The sequence below is a fragment of the Notamacropus eugenii genome, chromosome 6 (assembly GCF_028372415.1).
Source record: "Notamacropus eugenii isolate mMacEug1 chromosome 6, mMacEug1.pri_v2, whole genome shotgun sequence".
Classification (NCBI taxonomy): Eukaryota; Metazoa; Chordata; class Mammalia; order Diprotodontia; family Macropodidae; genus Notamacropus; species Notamacropus eugenii.
Genome location: NC_092877.1, coordinates 197,854,853 through 197,873,208, shown reverse-complemented (window position 1 = coordinate 197,873,208; position 18,356 = coordinate 197,854,853). Strand labels below are relative to the sequence as shown.

The following is an 18,356-nucleotide window of genomic DNA, read 5'->3' as shown; positions in this document are numbered from 1 at the left end:
AGGCTTTCAGACAAAAATATGATCTTTTTCTAGTGTAAAGATGTATTATAAAAGGGAAGAGAATATCACAGGATGGGTAACAGATCAATGTGGCATCCAAAAAAGATGAGTATAATTTAGTCAGCCAGAAACAGCATAAGCAAACTGAAGAATAAAATCCACCAAAACATGGCTTATCTATTTACTCAGCAGTTGATAGAGCCTGACAACTTAATTAAGTCACTTTTATTAGGGTTGGAATACCATGTGATGTCTCAGTGATAATTCACTTACCTTATTTTAGCAATATTAAAAGCATACTGCTAAATAATGCCAATTAAAAGTTTATGCTTTAAAAATAATTTAAGCCAAATGGACCAAGGTAAGTAACATATATTGAAAGATGTCACTCTCTACATAAAAACTATTTTTAAAACATTGAACAAGAAAAGATTGATACCATGAAGTCAGGAATTGTATGGTAATCTTTAATAAAAACTTGAACCTATAGGAGTGCGTTACAGTATTCTACAAAGGTAACTAAACTAGAGTACCAACATTACTACTCACATTATATAAAATTGTAAAAGCAATTTGCATTCTTACATGGCACCCACAGAGTGAGACGGTTAGTTTTCCAGCTCTTTAAAAGGGGTTGGAGGGCAAATAGTTGGTTCTTTTAAACCCATTCAACCAACACAATTCTTATAACAGCCAAAAAACTTTCTGTAAAGAAGTATCAGGGAATGTTCATTATTAATCGTATTCCTTTCTCGTTAATCGTTTACGGGTGAGCTTCTAGGGGATTATGAGACTGTAAAAATCCCATCCCAATAAATGTGTCTATAGTAATAAAGTGTATCTAAGTTATAGCCTATATGAGACACCCATTGATTCATGCTTGTAGTAACTCAGCAGTTGTTCAGGAGAAAAAGACTTTGGGATAGCTTAGCGTATGGTATATTTGTTAGCTGTCACTAAAGCTTTGGTTAATATAAATACGCATAATTTGGGACAACTGATCACAAAAACATTAGGAGCCAAAGCACGAGACAATTGCAGAAAGTTACTATCGCTGACACCAATAGATTCATTGCACATCTTAACACTACATATAATATACCATTGAGTCTAAATTTTCAAATTCCTCATGATGAATGTCACCCTCCCCACTTCACTTTTCTTTCTGTCAACAAAGGTATGGTTCGTAGAGTACTCTTATTTGAGGAAATAAATCAGACCTATTATGTGAATGGATCTGGCAGAAATTAGAGCTTAAAGTTGAATTAGGATGGGATGCAAAAGTACAGTATAGATTACATAGTATAGCTGTCTTTGGTGTATTTACCTACCTACCTGATAAATTAAGATTTCTGTCTTCCACACTCCCCTACACCTGTGCAGTTTTTGTCTATATTACATACACTTAATTACTTTTAAATCTGATAAATGTATTTTCTTAAAGTTCAATTATGAGTGCTAGAGTATTATATTTCTAGTGCAACCCAGAGCAACATGGTGCTAAACATCTGGATGAAAACTAAAAAATTAAGTCCATCATCTAGACACTTAATATCCAGATGTCTGGCATCTTCTTGTTGTACATAATGTCTCCAGATGACAGATTACATTTTTCAGTTTTCATCCAGATGTTTGCTGTTGTGTTGACATAATCTGCTTTCTTCATTCTTTAATTGTGTGGATACTGTGTTATTTTATATATGTACCTGTTATTTCCTTTGATGGATGCTTTTTATGAGAAGGGATTGGTTCATTTCTGTCTATCTATTGAGAGAATAAAGCAAATGGCCTCACACATTGTAGATATTTATTAAATGCTTATTAAATGAATGCATGAATGACACTCAGTTACTTTTTTCCTATACAACTGGTGCATAGATGACAATACAAAAAAAAAGAACATTGTAAATAACTCGAATTGTTATTTGAGAGCAAACCATGTGCAAAGGAAATCTTGTACTGTCCATCAACATACAAGAAAAAAATCTAGTCTTATAGATATTTTTAAAGAAAAATGATCTTTAAAAAGTACTATGACAAATTTCCACTACCAAGGACAGTGGCATAACAGTGTTTGTACACTCATGTCACAGTTCCAGATGTCCTAACACAAGAAGTAATCCATAGATCAAAATCAATCAAAATTCTTTAAAGGACATAACAACAGAAATGACCCAATTCAAAACACTAAAATCATAAACATTGGGGGAGGCATAAATAAGGAGATGAATATTTGCACAAATTCCAACTTTAAGAGTAATTCTAGGTGAATGACGATGATATGTATATAGAGACATATATATGTGTGTGTTTATATATATGTATACACATGTGCACACACATATATGATCTGCATACTTTGAATCACTTCATGTAGATCTTTCCACACTTCTCTGTATTTACCACATAGATCACTTCTTATATCACAGTAACATTACTTTACATTTGCATGTCATAAGTAGTTTAATCATTCCCCAAATGATGGAAATTTATTTTGCTTCTTTTTTTGAATCTTAGCTATATGCACTGAATATTCCTCCAGCTTTTTAAATCATTCTTTATTTCTTTAAGGAGTACCATGTAACTAAATCTATATATCTTGTTTGTGTTCGTTATATTGATACCTATAAACTTTGCATTTTGTAGTTACTTGAAATGTGGTTTCCCCATTGTTACCTTTTGGATTTGGTTGAAGATCTTGCTTCATTTTGCTATTATCGTCTTTTGCTTCTTTTCTAACAGATTGTCCTTCACTTCTGTGTATTTGTATTCCAAAAGAGTTACTCTCTTTGTTGCTTCTGTGAGATTCGTCACCATGGATTTGTGGTGTTTTTTTTTTCTATTTTGCCCATTATTTCTGCTGAGCAGGCTTTAAATTCTGCTGTCACAATTCTTATTTCTCTATTAAACCATTGAACATTCTGCTGTGGTCACATGCTCTCTTGAGAATCCACAGGGACCTCTGTCTCATTGAGTGTTGATTCATTTTTCTGTTTTCCACCAATTATTCGTAGAAATCTGAACTTTTTGCTTTATTTGGATGTCATTATTTCCTTCTGTAATTGATACCTACTCTGTTGGTATATGTTATACTCAAAGCCATTAATCAAATTTCCTTCCTCCTGCGATCTATGGTGATTTCAGTCTTTTTTCTTTATGCTTCCCTATGACTCATAATCAGAATTCTTCCTATTTAATAGTGCTTTCTATGAGGACCAGATATCAAAAGCCTTCACCTTTATGCTAGGCAATTCTTTTTTTCATCAGCCTAGTTCTCTGCCCAAAGTAACTTCTGGGGGAATGGAATTGGCCCCAGTTGGACACTGGATCTTTCCTTTAGCCTTAGTGGATTGCTAAAGAGCCATACACATCTTGCTCCAGTACCCTGTGTTCCTCAGCTTTCTGCCTGAGCTCTTTCACAACACTGACTATTGCTGTACAGTCATGCCAGACAGAATAAACTCCTCCTTTTGGTTTTCTGCAGTATTGAGGGAATATAAGGAGTTAGAGAATAATATTCTCTGTTGCTAGTCCATCTGATAGGGATTAGAGTTTTGGGAGTGTTTGACCATGGAGGTAGTTGAAATTGCTTTATATCTTACATGCTAATTTTTATTTTGGAGAGCTATGAAGAGCTATTAATGCTTGATAAAATATCTTGTATCTTGTTGTTGGTCACATGAACCAAAATTCCTTAGAGAGAAGTAATTGTTAAAAATTGTCTAGTTTAAAAATCAGCCAAGTAAATTTCAAGTGGATGAAAAATGCCTATTACCCAGATTACAATATGCAATTGGACAAATCTAGAGAACTTACACACACACACACACGTATATGTGTGCACACACCTACATATATGCACATGCACATGCATGTATATGCATGTACGTATGTGTATATGCACATATATAGATCCGTATAGCTGCATGTGTTCGCATGTGCACACATGTGTGTGTGTATATAGATATACACATATATACATATATATGTATATATATATATATACATATACATGTATGTGATAGGTAGTAAGTACAAAAATTTGGTCAGGAGTTGGTTCTGGACCTGAATAGGAGGATGATACTAGGTTCAAATGTTTTTACAAAACTGCACATTTTAATGACCCCAAGCATCCACGGAAACATTTTTTTTTCAAACCATCATTATGCCACTCTTTCTTTTTGATTATGATAGATGGAAAACAATAATTTCTGAAATGTTACAAATGAATATCATAAACAGAGAGAAGCATGATGGGTATAAAAATGCTATACCATGTTAATAAAAACTTTAAAGAAAAAATAATTATAATATATCTTTGAGGCAATATATAATAGGGTCAGAGATGATTTGGTCAAGGGTCAAGATCAAGGAATGACAGTTAGATAATTAGAATATTCCACTGTTACTCTTTTTTTTTTAATCAAGAGAATGAAAAGAAGGTCTCTCTCATACTGAGTGGACCCTCTAGGTGGCAAACACATTAGCAATCACACAAGTTGGGTCAGGTATTGTGATTTGTATTATTGGAAGAAATCACAAAAATAATTAGATTGCAGATTGATTTGAAAATTTGAATATGAATATTTTTTGACTAAGTACAAAAAACAAAATTCACTCCTTGTTTCAAATAACAAACTTAAAAACAAAATTACAAAAGTTTCAGTGAAGTAGAATACTATGAGATGAATAACATAAGGCATTTTCAATGAACCCAAGTGGCCTCTTGCTTCATTGCCAGAAGGCAGAGCATAGCACATCACAATTTGAACACCACCCCAACAGGTGAGAAATGAGAAATTTTAAGGCCTATTGAGCACAAAATATTTTCACAGTGGGTCAGCACAAATTTATTCAGCACAGGTGTTTCTATAATTGTGGTACTCTGGGAAAAATTCACAGTGATCCATGTTCAATTGTCATTGAGCACATTTCCACTTATTTAATCTACTTATCTGCTGTTAGCATACAATTGGTACATGGGATGAAACAACCACAACACAGGCTACCTGAAAACAATAAGATTTATCTGGCAGGTTTTTTTTTTTTTTCATTTTCGTCATTTAATTATGTTGTTTTTTTTCACATTTATCATTGTTACCTCCCAATAAATCTCTACCCGCTTCAACAACACCAACAAACTTTTTTCTAATAAGTACCAGATAATCAAGCAAAACAAGTTACCACATTGGTATTTTCTGGAAATGTGTACCTCATTGTCCATCTATGCCATTATGCACATCTATGCATACACCTGTTAAGAGGGGGAAATACTGAACCATCAATTCTCTGAAGTCATTGGTCACTGGGTTGATTAGAATCATAATGTCCTTCAGCGTTGTTTCCCTTTCCTTTGTAATCATTCTGAACATGGTTACCCTGGCTCTTCTTCCTTCATTCCCCATTAAATTGTACAAGTCCTCTCAAGTTTTTTCTGAATTCTTCATGTTAACTCCTTACAATATGATAATAGACCATAAAATTCACAGAGGTGATTTATCTTCTTATAATGCATATAAATTGCTTTTTGTTTCTGGTGTGTGAAGTTAGAGAACACCTTCCACTTCCCCCAGAAATGTAGAATTCATTTTATTTCATACATCTCGTTTTTAGAAATACAAATATCTAGCAATTTGATTTTGTTTTGTATCAAGTAAAGTGGTATATTCTTTTTCCCATGCTTTAAAACTTCCATAAAGCAAAACCAGGATAATTACATACACAGTAATTAAAACAGTCTAAAAAGAAAAAATAATGGCAACCAAACTACTGAATACTGATGCTGAAATATTTTAATTACCAAGTTTATCTCAAAAAAAGGATGAGTAGGAATCTCCTCTTCTTTCCAAAGTTGTGGAAGACTATATAGAACAACCCACATAATATATGACATTTTTTAACATGGTGGCTAGTTTTGCTTAACTATATTTTCCCCTTTTATTCTTTGTGATCTGGATGGCTAGTAGTGGTAGTGGAAAAGGTGGTACACTGAAATGTAGGTAAAGTAAAAACTATAGCTATCACTGCAAATGTATCTTAAATAAAATTTCCATTAAATATTTAGAGGGACAATTATTCTAAAAAGCAGTAACACTGACATTCTCACTATTATTTATTTACAAGCCCAACAGAAAAATTTTGCAACTTTTAACCCATTCATCAATAGCTCTTCCCCTCCCTCTATGCACAAACACAATAGTAGAGGAGATGGCTCATCTTTCTATTAATTTTAACATTCAATTTGAGTCTTAATTGTGAATTTTTAAAAATTCTTACTCTATATTTCTCTTTAATGTTTCCTGCAGCAACATATTTTTCAAAAGAATTATAACTGTTCTTTGATGATAGATGAGATTATTTCTTTGAATTCTTAGGATTCTTCAATGAATGTTAGCTCATCACATATGTGTTTATGAGACCTTGAACATTACAGAAAGACAAGTCCTTTAAAAATAGAATACTATGTTAGTTTTAAGTTGTCATCTTAAAAAATAGTTCATATATTGAAAAATAAGACACAACACCATGTAGAGCTTCAATGCATTACTGATTCAGAAAGTAAACATGGTTTTTTTTCTCTGTCTATACAATATAATAATCACAGGGTTTATAAAAGACAAGGAAAATTGGCAATAAATTAACCAACTGTTTTGGTTTCTATAACATCAAATAGTTTAATTCTTTTTTTCTTTTATTCACTATAAATACACAAGTTATGTTTTCATGTCTGTATTAATAATACTGAAAACCACCTAAAACTACCACCCTTAGAGCCAGTCAAGAGTCTCAGTCCCAGTAAATCTGACATGAACTCACTTAGAGACTTGCTCAAAGTGAGACAAGGACATCACCACCAAAGCCCATTATTAATTAACTGTGCTCTAGGGGTGGATCTGCAGCATTCTAATCAGTATTTAGATACTTAGCCTCTTGAGTTAAGCTGCTTTGGTTCAGTTCTGGTCTCTCCTTGGGAAGGTACACCAACAGCACCAGGCACCACTCTCCACTTTTGATGAATTCCAGAATGAAGCAGACAAAAGAACTGTCCAAAAAGACTATAAAGAATTATTTCTTGGACAATTCAAATGGCAGCCTTATACCACGACGCACACTCTGGATGATTCAGCCATCTGCAGCTTGTTCTCTAGTTGGCAGAGAAAATGAGTCAACTTCTATTAGGGAAAAGAAAGCTTTGGAATGACCAACTAACGTCCAAGTTTTCTAACACTGATGTTGCTATAGAACCAGAGCAGAGTGATAATGAAAACCTTGAAAGAGTCTCTCAAGAAGCTTTTGATCTCATGATTAAAGAAAGCTCCTCTTAGTACTGGAAAGAAGCAGCAGAAAAATGGAGGGAAGTTTTTGTTTGTTTCTTTGTTTTTATGAAGTACTACAAAAAATGAGAAACTGCATAAAAAAATTGAACAGGAGGACAATGAAATTGTCCATCTAAACAAAGAAAATAAGGAACTGGCAGAACTAACAGGCTATATGCAATATATGGCACATCCAATAAAAAAAAGCTGGGCCAGTCTGTATAAGACTTTGGAGCATGAAACAACCCAGGATTTGTTGATTCTGATTCTGGAGGTAAAGGAATAGACAGAGACTTTGAAGAAAATTACCAGACCGACACGTGTTGAAAGAAATGCTTCTTTACCTACAAATGGATAATCATGTATATAAGTATTTTAAGTTTGACTGTTGGGAAATAACACTGTCAAAGTTTATCTCCACTTTAGTTACATCTCTGCGTAACTTTTCTGAATTAATGGAAACTTTGAACACTTGGCTCTTTTTTTTAACTTGATGCTTAGTGGCAGAGAATTAATTGTATCCTACAATTGTAGTTTGTTTTGGGACACATATTAAAATACAAATATTGTGACTTTTTAAATCTTGTGATACTTTATGTAAATAGCATATTTTCCGTTGAGTCTTTCATGACTTACATATACTTGATAAAATGAACTTCAATCTTCTATTGAAAAAAACCTTAACTTGACACCTAGTAACTATCAGATGTCTGAGAGAGGGAGACCTTCGCTATTCTGGTTTGGGGACTTTGGCTTGGACCCTGAATAATGGCTATATTAGCTGTCTTCATGATCTTCAACTGACTTCCACTACCTTTAACGGACCCTGAGGGGAGCTCTCCAGTTGTCTCTGGCTCACTAAGATGGAAAAGTGAAGGGAGAAGGGCACGTAACTGTTGATAGTCTTGTCCATTGAGGTGGAAGGAAGGATGGGAATGAACATTTACATAGCTCATTCTGCTAAGTGCTTTACAAATATTATATTAATTGATCCTTACAACAACCCTGCAAGACAAGTGAACAGTTGAGGAAACTGAGGCAAACAGAGGTTAAATGATTTACTTGGGTTCACACAGTTAGTGCCTGATACTGGATTTCAGTTCAGGTCTTCCTAACTCAAAACCTAGGTCTCTGTTCAGTACGCTACCTAACTGACTAGATGGATACAACACCACATAACAGCCCCTCTTATCTCTTGCCATTCTGAAACAGATCTGGACACACACACACACATAACCCTTGCTACTCCAAGGTCTACATTGAGTTCCATCATCTTTCCTGGCATTGGGGAGAGCTCTCCAATTGCATTGAGTCCACACACACATATAACCCCCACAGGGATTTCCATGGAGCTGTAGGGGAAAGGGTGGAGCAGTTATCGCACTAGGCTTCTACTCCTGATAGTAACATCAATTGTGAGATCCAGATTCTACAACTTGGATCCTGCCCCGTGATTGAGACAAATCCAACAACAGTCCATCATACTCCCTTTCACCCTAAAAAGACTGACTTTAGCCCTATCAGCCCACCTGGAAGTCACACACACACACACACACACACACACACACACACACACACACACACACACACACCTGGACATAGGAAGAATCTTTACATGCACTGATTGAAAAATAAATAAATATATGAGTAGTTCTTCTCTGGACATTATTCTAAATTTTCATTGATGAATCATTATACCCTGTGTGGGCCCATGAATTTTGTAAGATGTTTTAAATCTATTTTTTTTTTCATTTAGACAACCCTTCCCCCAAGAAATAATACTGCCAGACCTATATGTCATATGCCATATCCTTCCTGGTCTCTTCAGTCATACCATTAGTCCTGACTCCAAGTCAAATGGCTTCTTTATTGTGTTTGCAGTGTGAACATGACCCATTCACTCAGTAAAAGAAGACGGTGATGCAGGCAGTAAGTCTTCTGAATCACAGAATCAAAGGGGAAGGTTTTATCCACATAGAATAACCCATGTCAGAATAGTGGAGAAAGAGAGTGATCTACAGCTCCTACAAATTCTATAAAGTATCAATAAGAAATAAGAAGGTGAATATGCTGTGTTTGGTGGTGGTGAAGGAGACTGTGGGAAACAGGGTGACGATAGAGTCAGTAGTTATATGGAAGAAGGACCAGGGTATCTGGGCGTGAACAGGATGGTTTTCATTAGATTCAGCTTCTTTCCTGTGGTGATCATCATGGCATATGTGAAGTGTTCAAGGGTGTTTATCTCAGTTAAAAGTCAAAGGCTGGCTACTCCACTATGCCCACACATATACCAGCCTGTTCTGGCACCAGGTCTGAAATATACCAGGTCAGTTTAGTTCCAGGCTTCTGCTAAGAGATCATACTACATCACTAGGGATCTATAATTTGGTTCAATAAAGATTCAGAAGTCCAAAGTTGTTTATATCTGGTTATATTCAAAACAAAATAATTTGTAATGCTACAAGGGAAACCTTACCCTAGCTTTACATTCCTGTGAGTTTTCTTTAATGGCAATTTTTTTTTTGCCACAGAGTTCTGGTAGACAAATGCAGAACTATGACTTAGTTGGGGTGGAGAGTAAGGGAGAGTGGTACTATAATATTGGAAAGGATTCTGCTGGGAAGGTATTCCTATGATCTATTTCCCTCAATACTTACCCTTATTCTGGTGACCTGAAACACGGTCCTCTAGAAAAGTGCTTCATTTCCACTACATCCATACTGTGATTCCCTTGCTACCCAAAGTTCATAGTCTTCAGGAGGTGGTGACCAAAGCAACTAGGAATACAAGCTGGTGAACAGTAGGAAATTAGGCTGTTATGGCATGTAACCCATATGACCAGCAGGTTTTTTTTTTCTGTTGTTTGTTTGTTTGTTAACATCTCATTCCCTACAATATTTTGGAATGACCAGAAATTCTGAAAGCTGCCATTTAATTGATCATTTTTTTCTTCCAAAAATCTTTTTGAGTCCAGTGGCCAGATTTGGAGCACCCAGAATTTTTCCCACTAAAACACAGACTTGGTTGGTTTGTTTAAAGGTCTTTTGAGTCATGGAAATCTTCCCCTAAAATAATGATTAAAATAGCCTGTAAGTAAACGTTAGTCTCCAGAAACTTAAGGATGTCAATATGGAAAGCTTCATGTTTGAATTATAGTATATGTCATTAGGCTAAAAGGCATAAATTATTTCTCTTGTATGTTTTATATTCCCACAAAAACTGCTTTACAAGTAATAAATAATAACAATTAAAGTCAGTTATCTAGAGGGAAAAGGGTCTGTTGCCTTCAATAGGAAATGCAATTATTATGGTATCAAAATTACTTCAAGTATCACAATCAATTTTGGAAATGGGATAAATTCTTTAATCTCTCGTATATAATTTAAAAATTATTTCAAAGCAAAGCCTTGAACTCTGAAAATTAAAGAGCATAGCAGAAGGGTCACAAAATAATGGAGTAACAAGTTTAAAGTTGAATGACTTTAGAACACCACTTCTCCCTCCTCCTCACCAAAGCTGGTTGGGAAACAACTGAGATTATTCTGAAGGTGAAAGTGTGGGAACAAAGTTCCCTTTGTTAGGTACTTAGGGGAACACAGATGAATAAGGGTTTCCATAGTGACACTTTTTACTAATTTATTGAATAACTTAACATTTGCTTTTCTTTTTTTCAATTTCATTTACAAGCTCCCAGTGAATATTTTCTCCTTTATTCTCTCAGTTTAACTTTTACTGTACTAGATTTTTCTCCAGCATCAATGCAACAACTAAATATTGGTCCCATTCTAACCCAGGCTAAAAATAATGACTACTCCCTATTTTTCATTTTTGAGAGACTCTTTTGCCACCTTGCCTACAACATAGATGAAAACCTAGAAGTGCATTCATTTATAGGCAGGCTTACTATTAAAAAAAAGTTGTTTTATGAAAGATTAATTTTAGAAATTAAATAATTTTATAAAGCAAAAAGCAATAAACAATCAATTAATGAAGAAAATAAGAAGTCTGAATAAACTTTCAAGTGCAGGGAATTTTTTAAAATATCACCAGATTTAGATTTCAAGCCTTTCCAGGCTTTGTAGAAAGTTGTACTCTATTGATAAGACCTTCAAAACCTTAGGCTTTCCTCGTGGTCCCATCACTAAATAACAGAAGACTTAAGCAGAGGATATTTCAGATATCTTTTGGGTCAATTTCCTTCCTCCCTTAGGAGTGAGGATAGAACCAATAATCTATGCTTATGGGTATGAGAATGAGTGTGGGTGTAGGTATGTGAATGTGAGAGATGAGTATGTAAAAAGGTTTTTGAGACTGTCTCTTTCTCTATCTTTATATCTCTAGCACCTAGCCTGGTACATGTTTGTTATGTAATAAATGCTTATTGATTGATTGATTGCATGTATGTGAGAGAAAGATGGGGAGAAGGGAGAATGAAGAAAGGGTAGACTCATGGTGCATTTGATACTCTTCTGTTATATACATGAGACTAGATAGAGAGAGCTTAATTAAAATATATAAGAGACCTTACTGCTGAATTCCTTGGTATATAGGAGTAAAGACATGAAATGAGAAAAAAATAGAAAAAAACAGAAACCAGAATTCATGGGAGCCTCTTTCCACAGTCTTCATCTAGTTAATGCATCTTTTTCAGTACAAAGAAATCAATTTAATATTCTTTTGACTTCCAAAACTATTCATAGAACAAAATGAGGGTGCTCAGAAATTCTCAAAAACTGAGTTATATTTACATCATGTAGATGACATTTCCCCTTCATTCAGGAGATTATTCACATTTTGCCCTCTATTTATTTTTTTTCTGTTTTTAGCAAGGAGGGAAGATAATCCTCCCTTTACCTTGTCTGCAACCTGACTAAAGGGAAAAATCTGTTCTACTCTGCACTTTCCTTAAACCTCTTCAAAAGTTAAATATGGCAAATGCAAATGATGGCCGTGTGGAACAAATTACTACTTAAAAAATGAATTAATATATTTATTTTTAATTTTTAACATTCACTTCCATAAGTTTTAAATTTTCTCTGCCTCTCTCCCTTTCCTCCTCCCTCCCCAAGGCAGCATACAATCTGATATAGGCTCTAAATATACATTCTTATTAAACATATTTACACATTAGCCATATTGTATGGAAGAATTAGAAAAAATGGGAGGAACTATGAGAAAGAAAAAAACCAAACAAATTATTATTTTAATACAAATCCTAGGTCTGATGTTTGATAGGTAATAATAATAATGTGGCAATGTCTTCATCCAGAGTTAGTTTTACTTAAAATTCATAATAGAATTAGATTCATTTGTGCCTCCTGAGTCTGTCACTTTGTGAATGGGGTGGTAGGGAACTTGGTGGAAGGATGGCTCATTGATTTGACATTTTCCCTCCCTCACTATTTGAGAGATCAAGTCAGCCCATACAGTGAAACCGTTTCTACCCTTTTGAGTTCTAGGCTACTGATGCTTTCACAATTTCTTTCTTTCTTTCTTTTTTTACGAGCTCAAGTTGGCTCTCCTGGTGGTCTTTACAGTAAATTGTCTTTTACTGAGCCAATTTTATTGCCACTCTTTCCTCAGGTTAACAGTAGTAAGGGCCAATGGCTTTCCAAATTGAGAGACTGGCATACATGTGTTTTAGAGACCTTTCACTGAGGCTACTCAATAAAATTTGAATTCGTTCCAAGTTTATAAGGGTTCAATCAGGCAGATGTTAATCAGTCAACTAAGCATAAAAAAAGCTAGCAGCCCTTTCTACTGTCTCCAAGATACTTGCCATAGAATCTATTATTCTAGTCCCACAATTGAAAAAGGACTTAGGTTTCCATTCAATCCATTTGGTAGTCTTAAGAAATTAGGGATCCTTCAGGCCAATCCTTGCTCTAATGAACTTGAATACTTTGCCCCCCCCCACCCTTTTTTTCTTATTTCTTCCAATAAAAGATTTGCTGACCATAAACAAGATTGTATCTCTGGAGGATTTCCTATGCTCTGGAGATCTAAAGGTATCCATTAGATTGTCTCAATACTGTTATTTTTCTCTACTTCCAGTTCAGGACTGTGAAGATTACTTTAATACCTGCCCTGTAAAGTTTTGTCCAAAGGATAGTTCTAGTAGCTGCTCATTTAAGGAAGGAAGGTAATCCTAATTACTTTTCTTTTCATGGTCTTCTTTTATAATTCTTTCTCAATTGTATCTACCTTGACAAGATGTTTCATGCTAATCTGAGAATCACTAGAGTTTTCCACCACATTTTAAATAAATTGATTTTGACACATATGCTGGCTTTGATGGGTTAGGAACTCACATATTTCCTTAGTTGTAGATTCAACTGGGCAGGGCTCTATTATTGACTTAGTTCTTAAATTAGACTTCCCACAAACATGGAGGTGAAGTGTTTCCTTAAAAACCCAGCTCAGAATGTCACTCATTTGTTCAATCACTATGTTAGAGGCCACACAACTTAAACGTTTCCATATTTTTGAGCAATATAATTTGAAGGAGAAAAAAGAGCTCTATGATCCATGCTCAGTAGGTTAAACTGTTAGGTACAGATGCTAGTTTAGTTTCTGTTAAAAATATGTGGCAAGATCTATTCTATTTGAATACTACTCATAAAGAGAGTTGAAAATTTTCACAGAAAAATTCTTTATTATCAATCACCTTTCCCCAAACTAAGAGCAAATATCTATAATTCATCTTATAGTAAATATTTTCCCTAAAGTATGTAGAAGATGAAAGAAAAAGAGCAGAAAAATCAAGGAAGCTTTTAAAAGATAAATGCATCTTCTTGCATTCAGTATGGACACCTTTTTAGTGTTATCAACAGAAGGGGAAAAACAAATAGGGCAAAAAATACTACGGTTATGATCCCCCTTCTTAGCAATAGGTGAGAATCATCTAACCCACAAGAGCATTTTTTTTAGGAATCAGTGTCCAGAGATCCTTTGACTCAAAATACCATTTGCAAATCTCAGATACTGACTTCTTGCCTTTGAATGTATAAGCTCAAAGATTAGTCTGTGATAAGAAATAGTATTTCAAATTGATTTTTTTCTGTTGTTGAACACCAGAGTTTTGTGAATTCTTTAATTCATGTTATGATCTAGTTATAGCTTAATTTTCTTACAGGGACAGATACATTAAATTATCTTCTGAAGCTAATTCTTAATTTCTATCATCTAAGGTCTCATCTTTTCATGAAGGACCCCAACACAATCATTTAATTCATTTGGTAATGCTAATATTCCAAATAAAATATTGTAATGAACCTGATTCCACCATACTAGGTATTAACTGTGAAGTTGGACAAAATAACTGAATCAGTTATGGGAACATCTCTTCATTTTATAGCCCTAGTATTAAGAAGAATTAACTATATTCATAATTTGGCTATTGAAAAATTTCCTTCCTTGATAGAAGTACATCAGACTTTTGTTAATCAGTGTTGAATGGATAAAGTGTTAGACATAGAGAAACTGAGTTCAAATCATGCCTCAGACACTTACTAGCCATGTGACCTTGAGGAAGTTTCTTAATTTTTCTCTGACTTAGTTTTTTCATCTGTAACACAAGGATAATAACAGCACCTATCCCCCAGGATTATTGTGAAGATGAATTGAGGTAACATGTAAAATGGTTTGAAAATATTAAAGTTTTACGTAAATTTAGCTCTTGTTAATTGATGTCTCTCCATCAAAGTCCTCTTCCATTGCCTCATGATAGTACAGAAGTAATCACAGGGTCATTAATCTAGAGAAGGAAGGGATTTCAAAGAAAATGAGGTCCTAAAACATAAAGTGACACACAGTGTCAAAAGTAGAATTCAGCACACACCCTGAGATTTCAAATTAATTGCTTTCCACTGCACTTTCCCGTCTCCTTGAAGCTATTGTGGAAGAACACAAACTATAGTAAATCCTCCAAAACTTGACAGACTTTGACTATGAAACTGATGAGATTATTTATCTTTCATCCAGATTAGTATATATTTAGTGATAGTCATCACCAAAAATTTGGTCACTGAGTGATGAATTTTGTTTTGTTCATGAAAACCTACAAAATTAGCTACTAACCAATCAACTAATCTACAAATCAATAACCATTTATTTCCCTACTATATGCCAGGGACTGCGCTAAGTGGTGTGGATACAAAGAGGTAGAATAGTCCCTACCCACAAGGTGGCTTACAATCAAATGGGAGAGAAACAAGCTATACACAGTATAAATTGGAAATAATTAATAAAGGGAAGGTACTGGAATTAAGAGGTGCTGAGGAAGTCTAAAATAAGTACTGATATCTGTACTTATAATTCAAATATGGGATTTTTGTATACTAGGACTCTGGGGGAAAGTATAGAGTAGTGGATAGTGTCAGAGGAACAAAAGGTTTGTTTGACTCCTGTCTCTTATACACAATGAAAGATTACAAATTATTGGGTAGTTGCCAATTTGAACTGATGGGTTTTAACACCAAGAGTTTAGACTCTCTCTACCACATTTCCTATTAAAAATATAAGAAAACAAAAATAAAATTGGGACCTCATTATTGAAATTCATTTAGGTGACAGTTACTGCCCCTGAAAAAAATTATACGATCTCAGATATCCTTGTGGAAAAGCATGTGCTTAGAATTCTTGTGTTGCTCCTAAAGCATTTCTCAGACACTGTCATCATTATCATCATCAACATTGTCTTGATCATCTTTCCCATCATCATCATCATCATCATCATCATCATCATTGCTATCATCAAATGAATCATGCACGGGGTAAACTCACACATGGAAGATCTCCAAAGTTTCTGTGGAAAAAAACTTCATTAGGAAAAGGATAAGTTTGATTATGAACAGGGAGGAGGCAGAGCAATTGCATAGGGGTTGAGGAGGCATTGCTTTTCTTCTTTTTTTAAAACAAAAGATCCTTCCAATATTTGACTCCAACATACTTAACTGTACGACCATAGCCCAGTCACTGAACTTCATTGATCCACAATTTCTTAAGCTATAAAATGATGAAGTCCATTATTTTCAAAAGGAACATTTGTGCTTTCAAAGTCAACAAATCTACTTTTCCAGACTTTTATATTCCAGCCAAGTTGTCCTTTCATCTCGTAAGAGGAGAGAAAGGAAGCATGTTTCCTTCTTGGTGTCCTAAAATCCAAACTGGCAGTAAATCCAAACTTTTATCTGAGCCCCTAAATCAGAAGTACTAAACATTCAGAACACTTTTTTTGAAGCAGATGGTATGGTGAAAGCAGCTTTGGAGTCAGAAGACCTTGGCTTAAGCTCCACTTGCTAGCTGGACATATTTGGTAAACTCATTTTAAATGATTTCTGTATTTGTAAAATGAATCTACTGCTTCACTTGTAAAATGGTAACCAGTGCTTGGAGTAGTGGAGTGGCACAAGGGTCTTATTCCCTTCTCCTCTGAAAGGCCTCTTTCACTCTGAGCTCATGAATGTACAGTCTTGAGAGGGTTAAGTTCTAGGGAAGTTTGATCTCCCAAGAAAAGGGCCAGACTCAGTCTCTTTCTCTCTCTCTCTCTCTAACTCTGTCTGCCTCTCTGTCTTTCTGTGTCACTGTGTCTCTGTCTCTGTCACTCTCTTCCCTCTGCCTTTCTTTCTCTCCCTATATATGTAAATACACACACGCACATACACACATACATATACATACACACATACACACACCATAATATGCATATTGTGTGCATGCACAAATATATGTGTGTGTTGTTGTTCTTGACTTGTTTCAGTTGTGTCCAACTCTTTGCTACCCCATTTGGAATTTTCTTGGCAAAGGTACTGCAGTGATTTGTCATTTCCTTCTCCAGCTGATTTTACAGATGTGGAAACTGAGGTAGACAGAGTTAAGTGACTTGCTCAGGCTCACACAGCTGCGAAGTGTCTAAGACCAGATTTGGACTCAGAAGGATGAATCGTCCTGACTCCACACCTGGCACTTTATCCACTGTGCCACCTAGCTGCCCACCTCACATATCTGTGTATGTAGGTATATGTATGTATACATATAACCATATATATGCAAATATATGTATAAGTTCAGATATGTATGTATATGTGTGGGTGCAGGTATGTATGTAATACTCTTTTACTATTTAAATTCCTACTCTAACACTCTAGCTCAGTATACTTTTAGTTTTGGTTTATATCTGGGTCTCCTCAAAGTGTAGTACTCACTGTACACTTTAGATTGGTTATTATATTTATATCAGTATGAGTATTTTTTTCTCTGGACACAAAAGAAATGATACAAGATATAAAAGATCTATAATACATTGACAGAAAGACTTAAACAGTATTCAGTGTGTCTATAGTTCTCCTGGGAGGTTGATCTTAAACCTCATCCAAAATAAATAAATAGAAAACAGCATAGTTTTCAGTACTGTTGATTAGATATTTTATATTTCACCTCAGTTCAGTACTACTCTCCTCAAAATCCGTGTCTTCAGGACAGTCACACCAGGAGCTGAACTCCTTTCCCTGCTGGTAATATATAATGCCAGAATTTCCTTTGCTACTAGCAAGCTCCACCCAGTAGACTCAGAACTTCTGAAGTTTTGGACCTTACAAGATGGCCTCCAAGCCTGTCCATCTCAGGAGCAATGTTCATTCGCCCAAGATGTTTCTATTCTTAGCTCTTAGTTTTTTGTACATAAAAAATGCTTTGTCATGTTTCATTCATTCATTCATTCCCAAAGGCTTTGAATGTGAGAAAAACAAATGTGTACTCCTTAGGTAATAAGGAGCTACTGGTGATTTTTAAGAAGCATGACGTGACCTACAGAATATAAAAGGAAAAAAAATATTCTGGCAGTTGGACAAACAACAGTATGCAGGAAAGAAATAGTGAAAGAAGGAAGACAATATATTAAGAAATGGTTTCATTAGGTCAAATAGATGGCAGTAAGAGCCATGATGACTAGATAGTGGCAATATAGTAGAGGAGAGATGGCTGATAAGAGATGTTGCAGTGGAGGAAGCAATGAGTAGGAACTGAAAGAATAGAAAAAGT

General features: G+C 34.9%; 1 pseudogene; it reads left to right on the top strand.

The window, feature by feature from the left end:
- Positions 1-7,012: 7,012 nt before the first annotated feature.
- LOC140512238 (geminin pseudogene) lies at positions 7,013-7,602 on the top strand (annotated as a pseudogene).
- Positions 7,603-18,356: the final 10,754 nt, after the last annotated feature.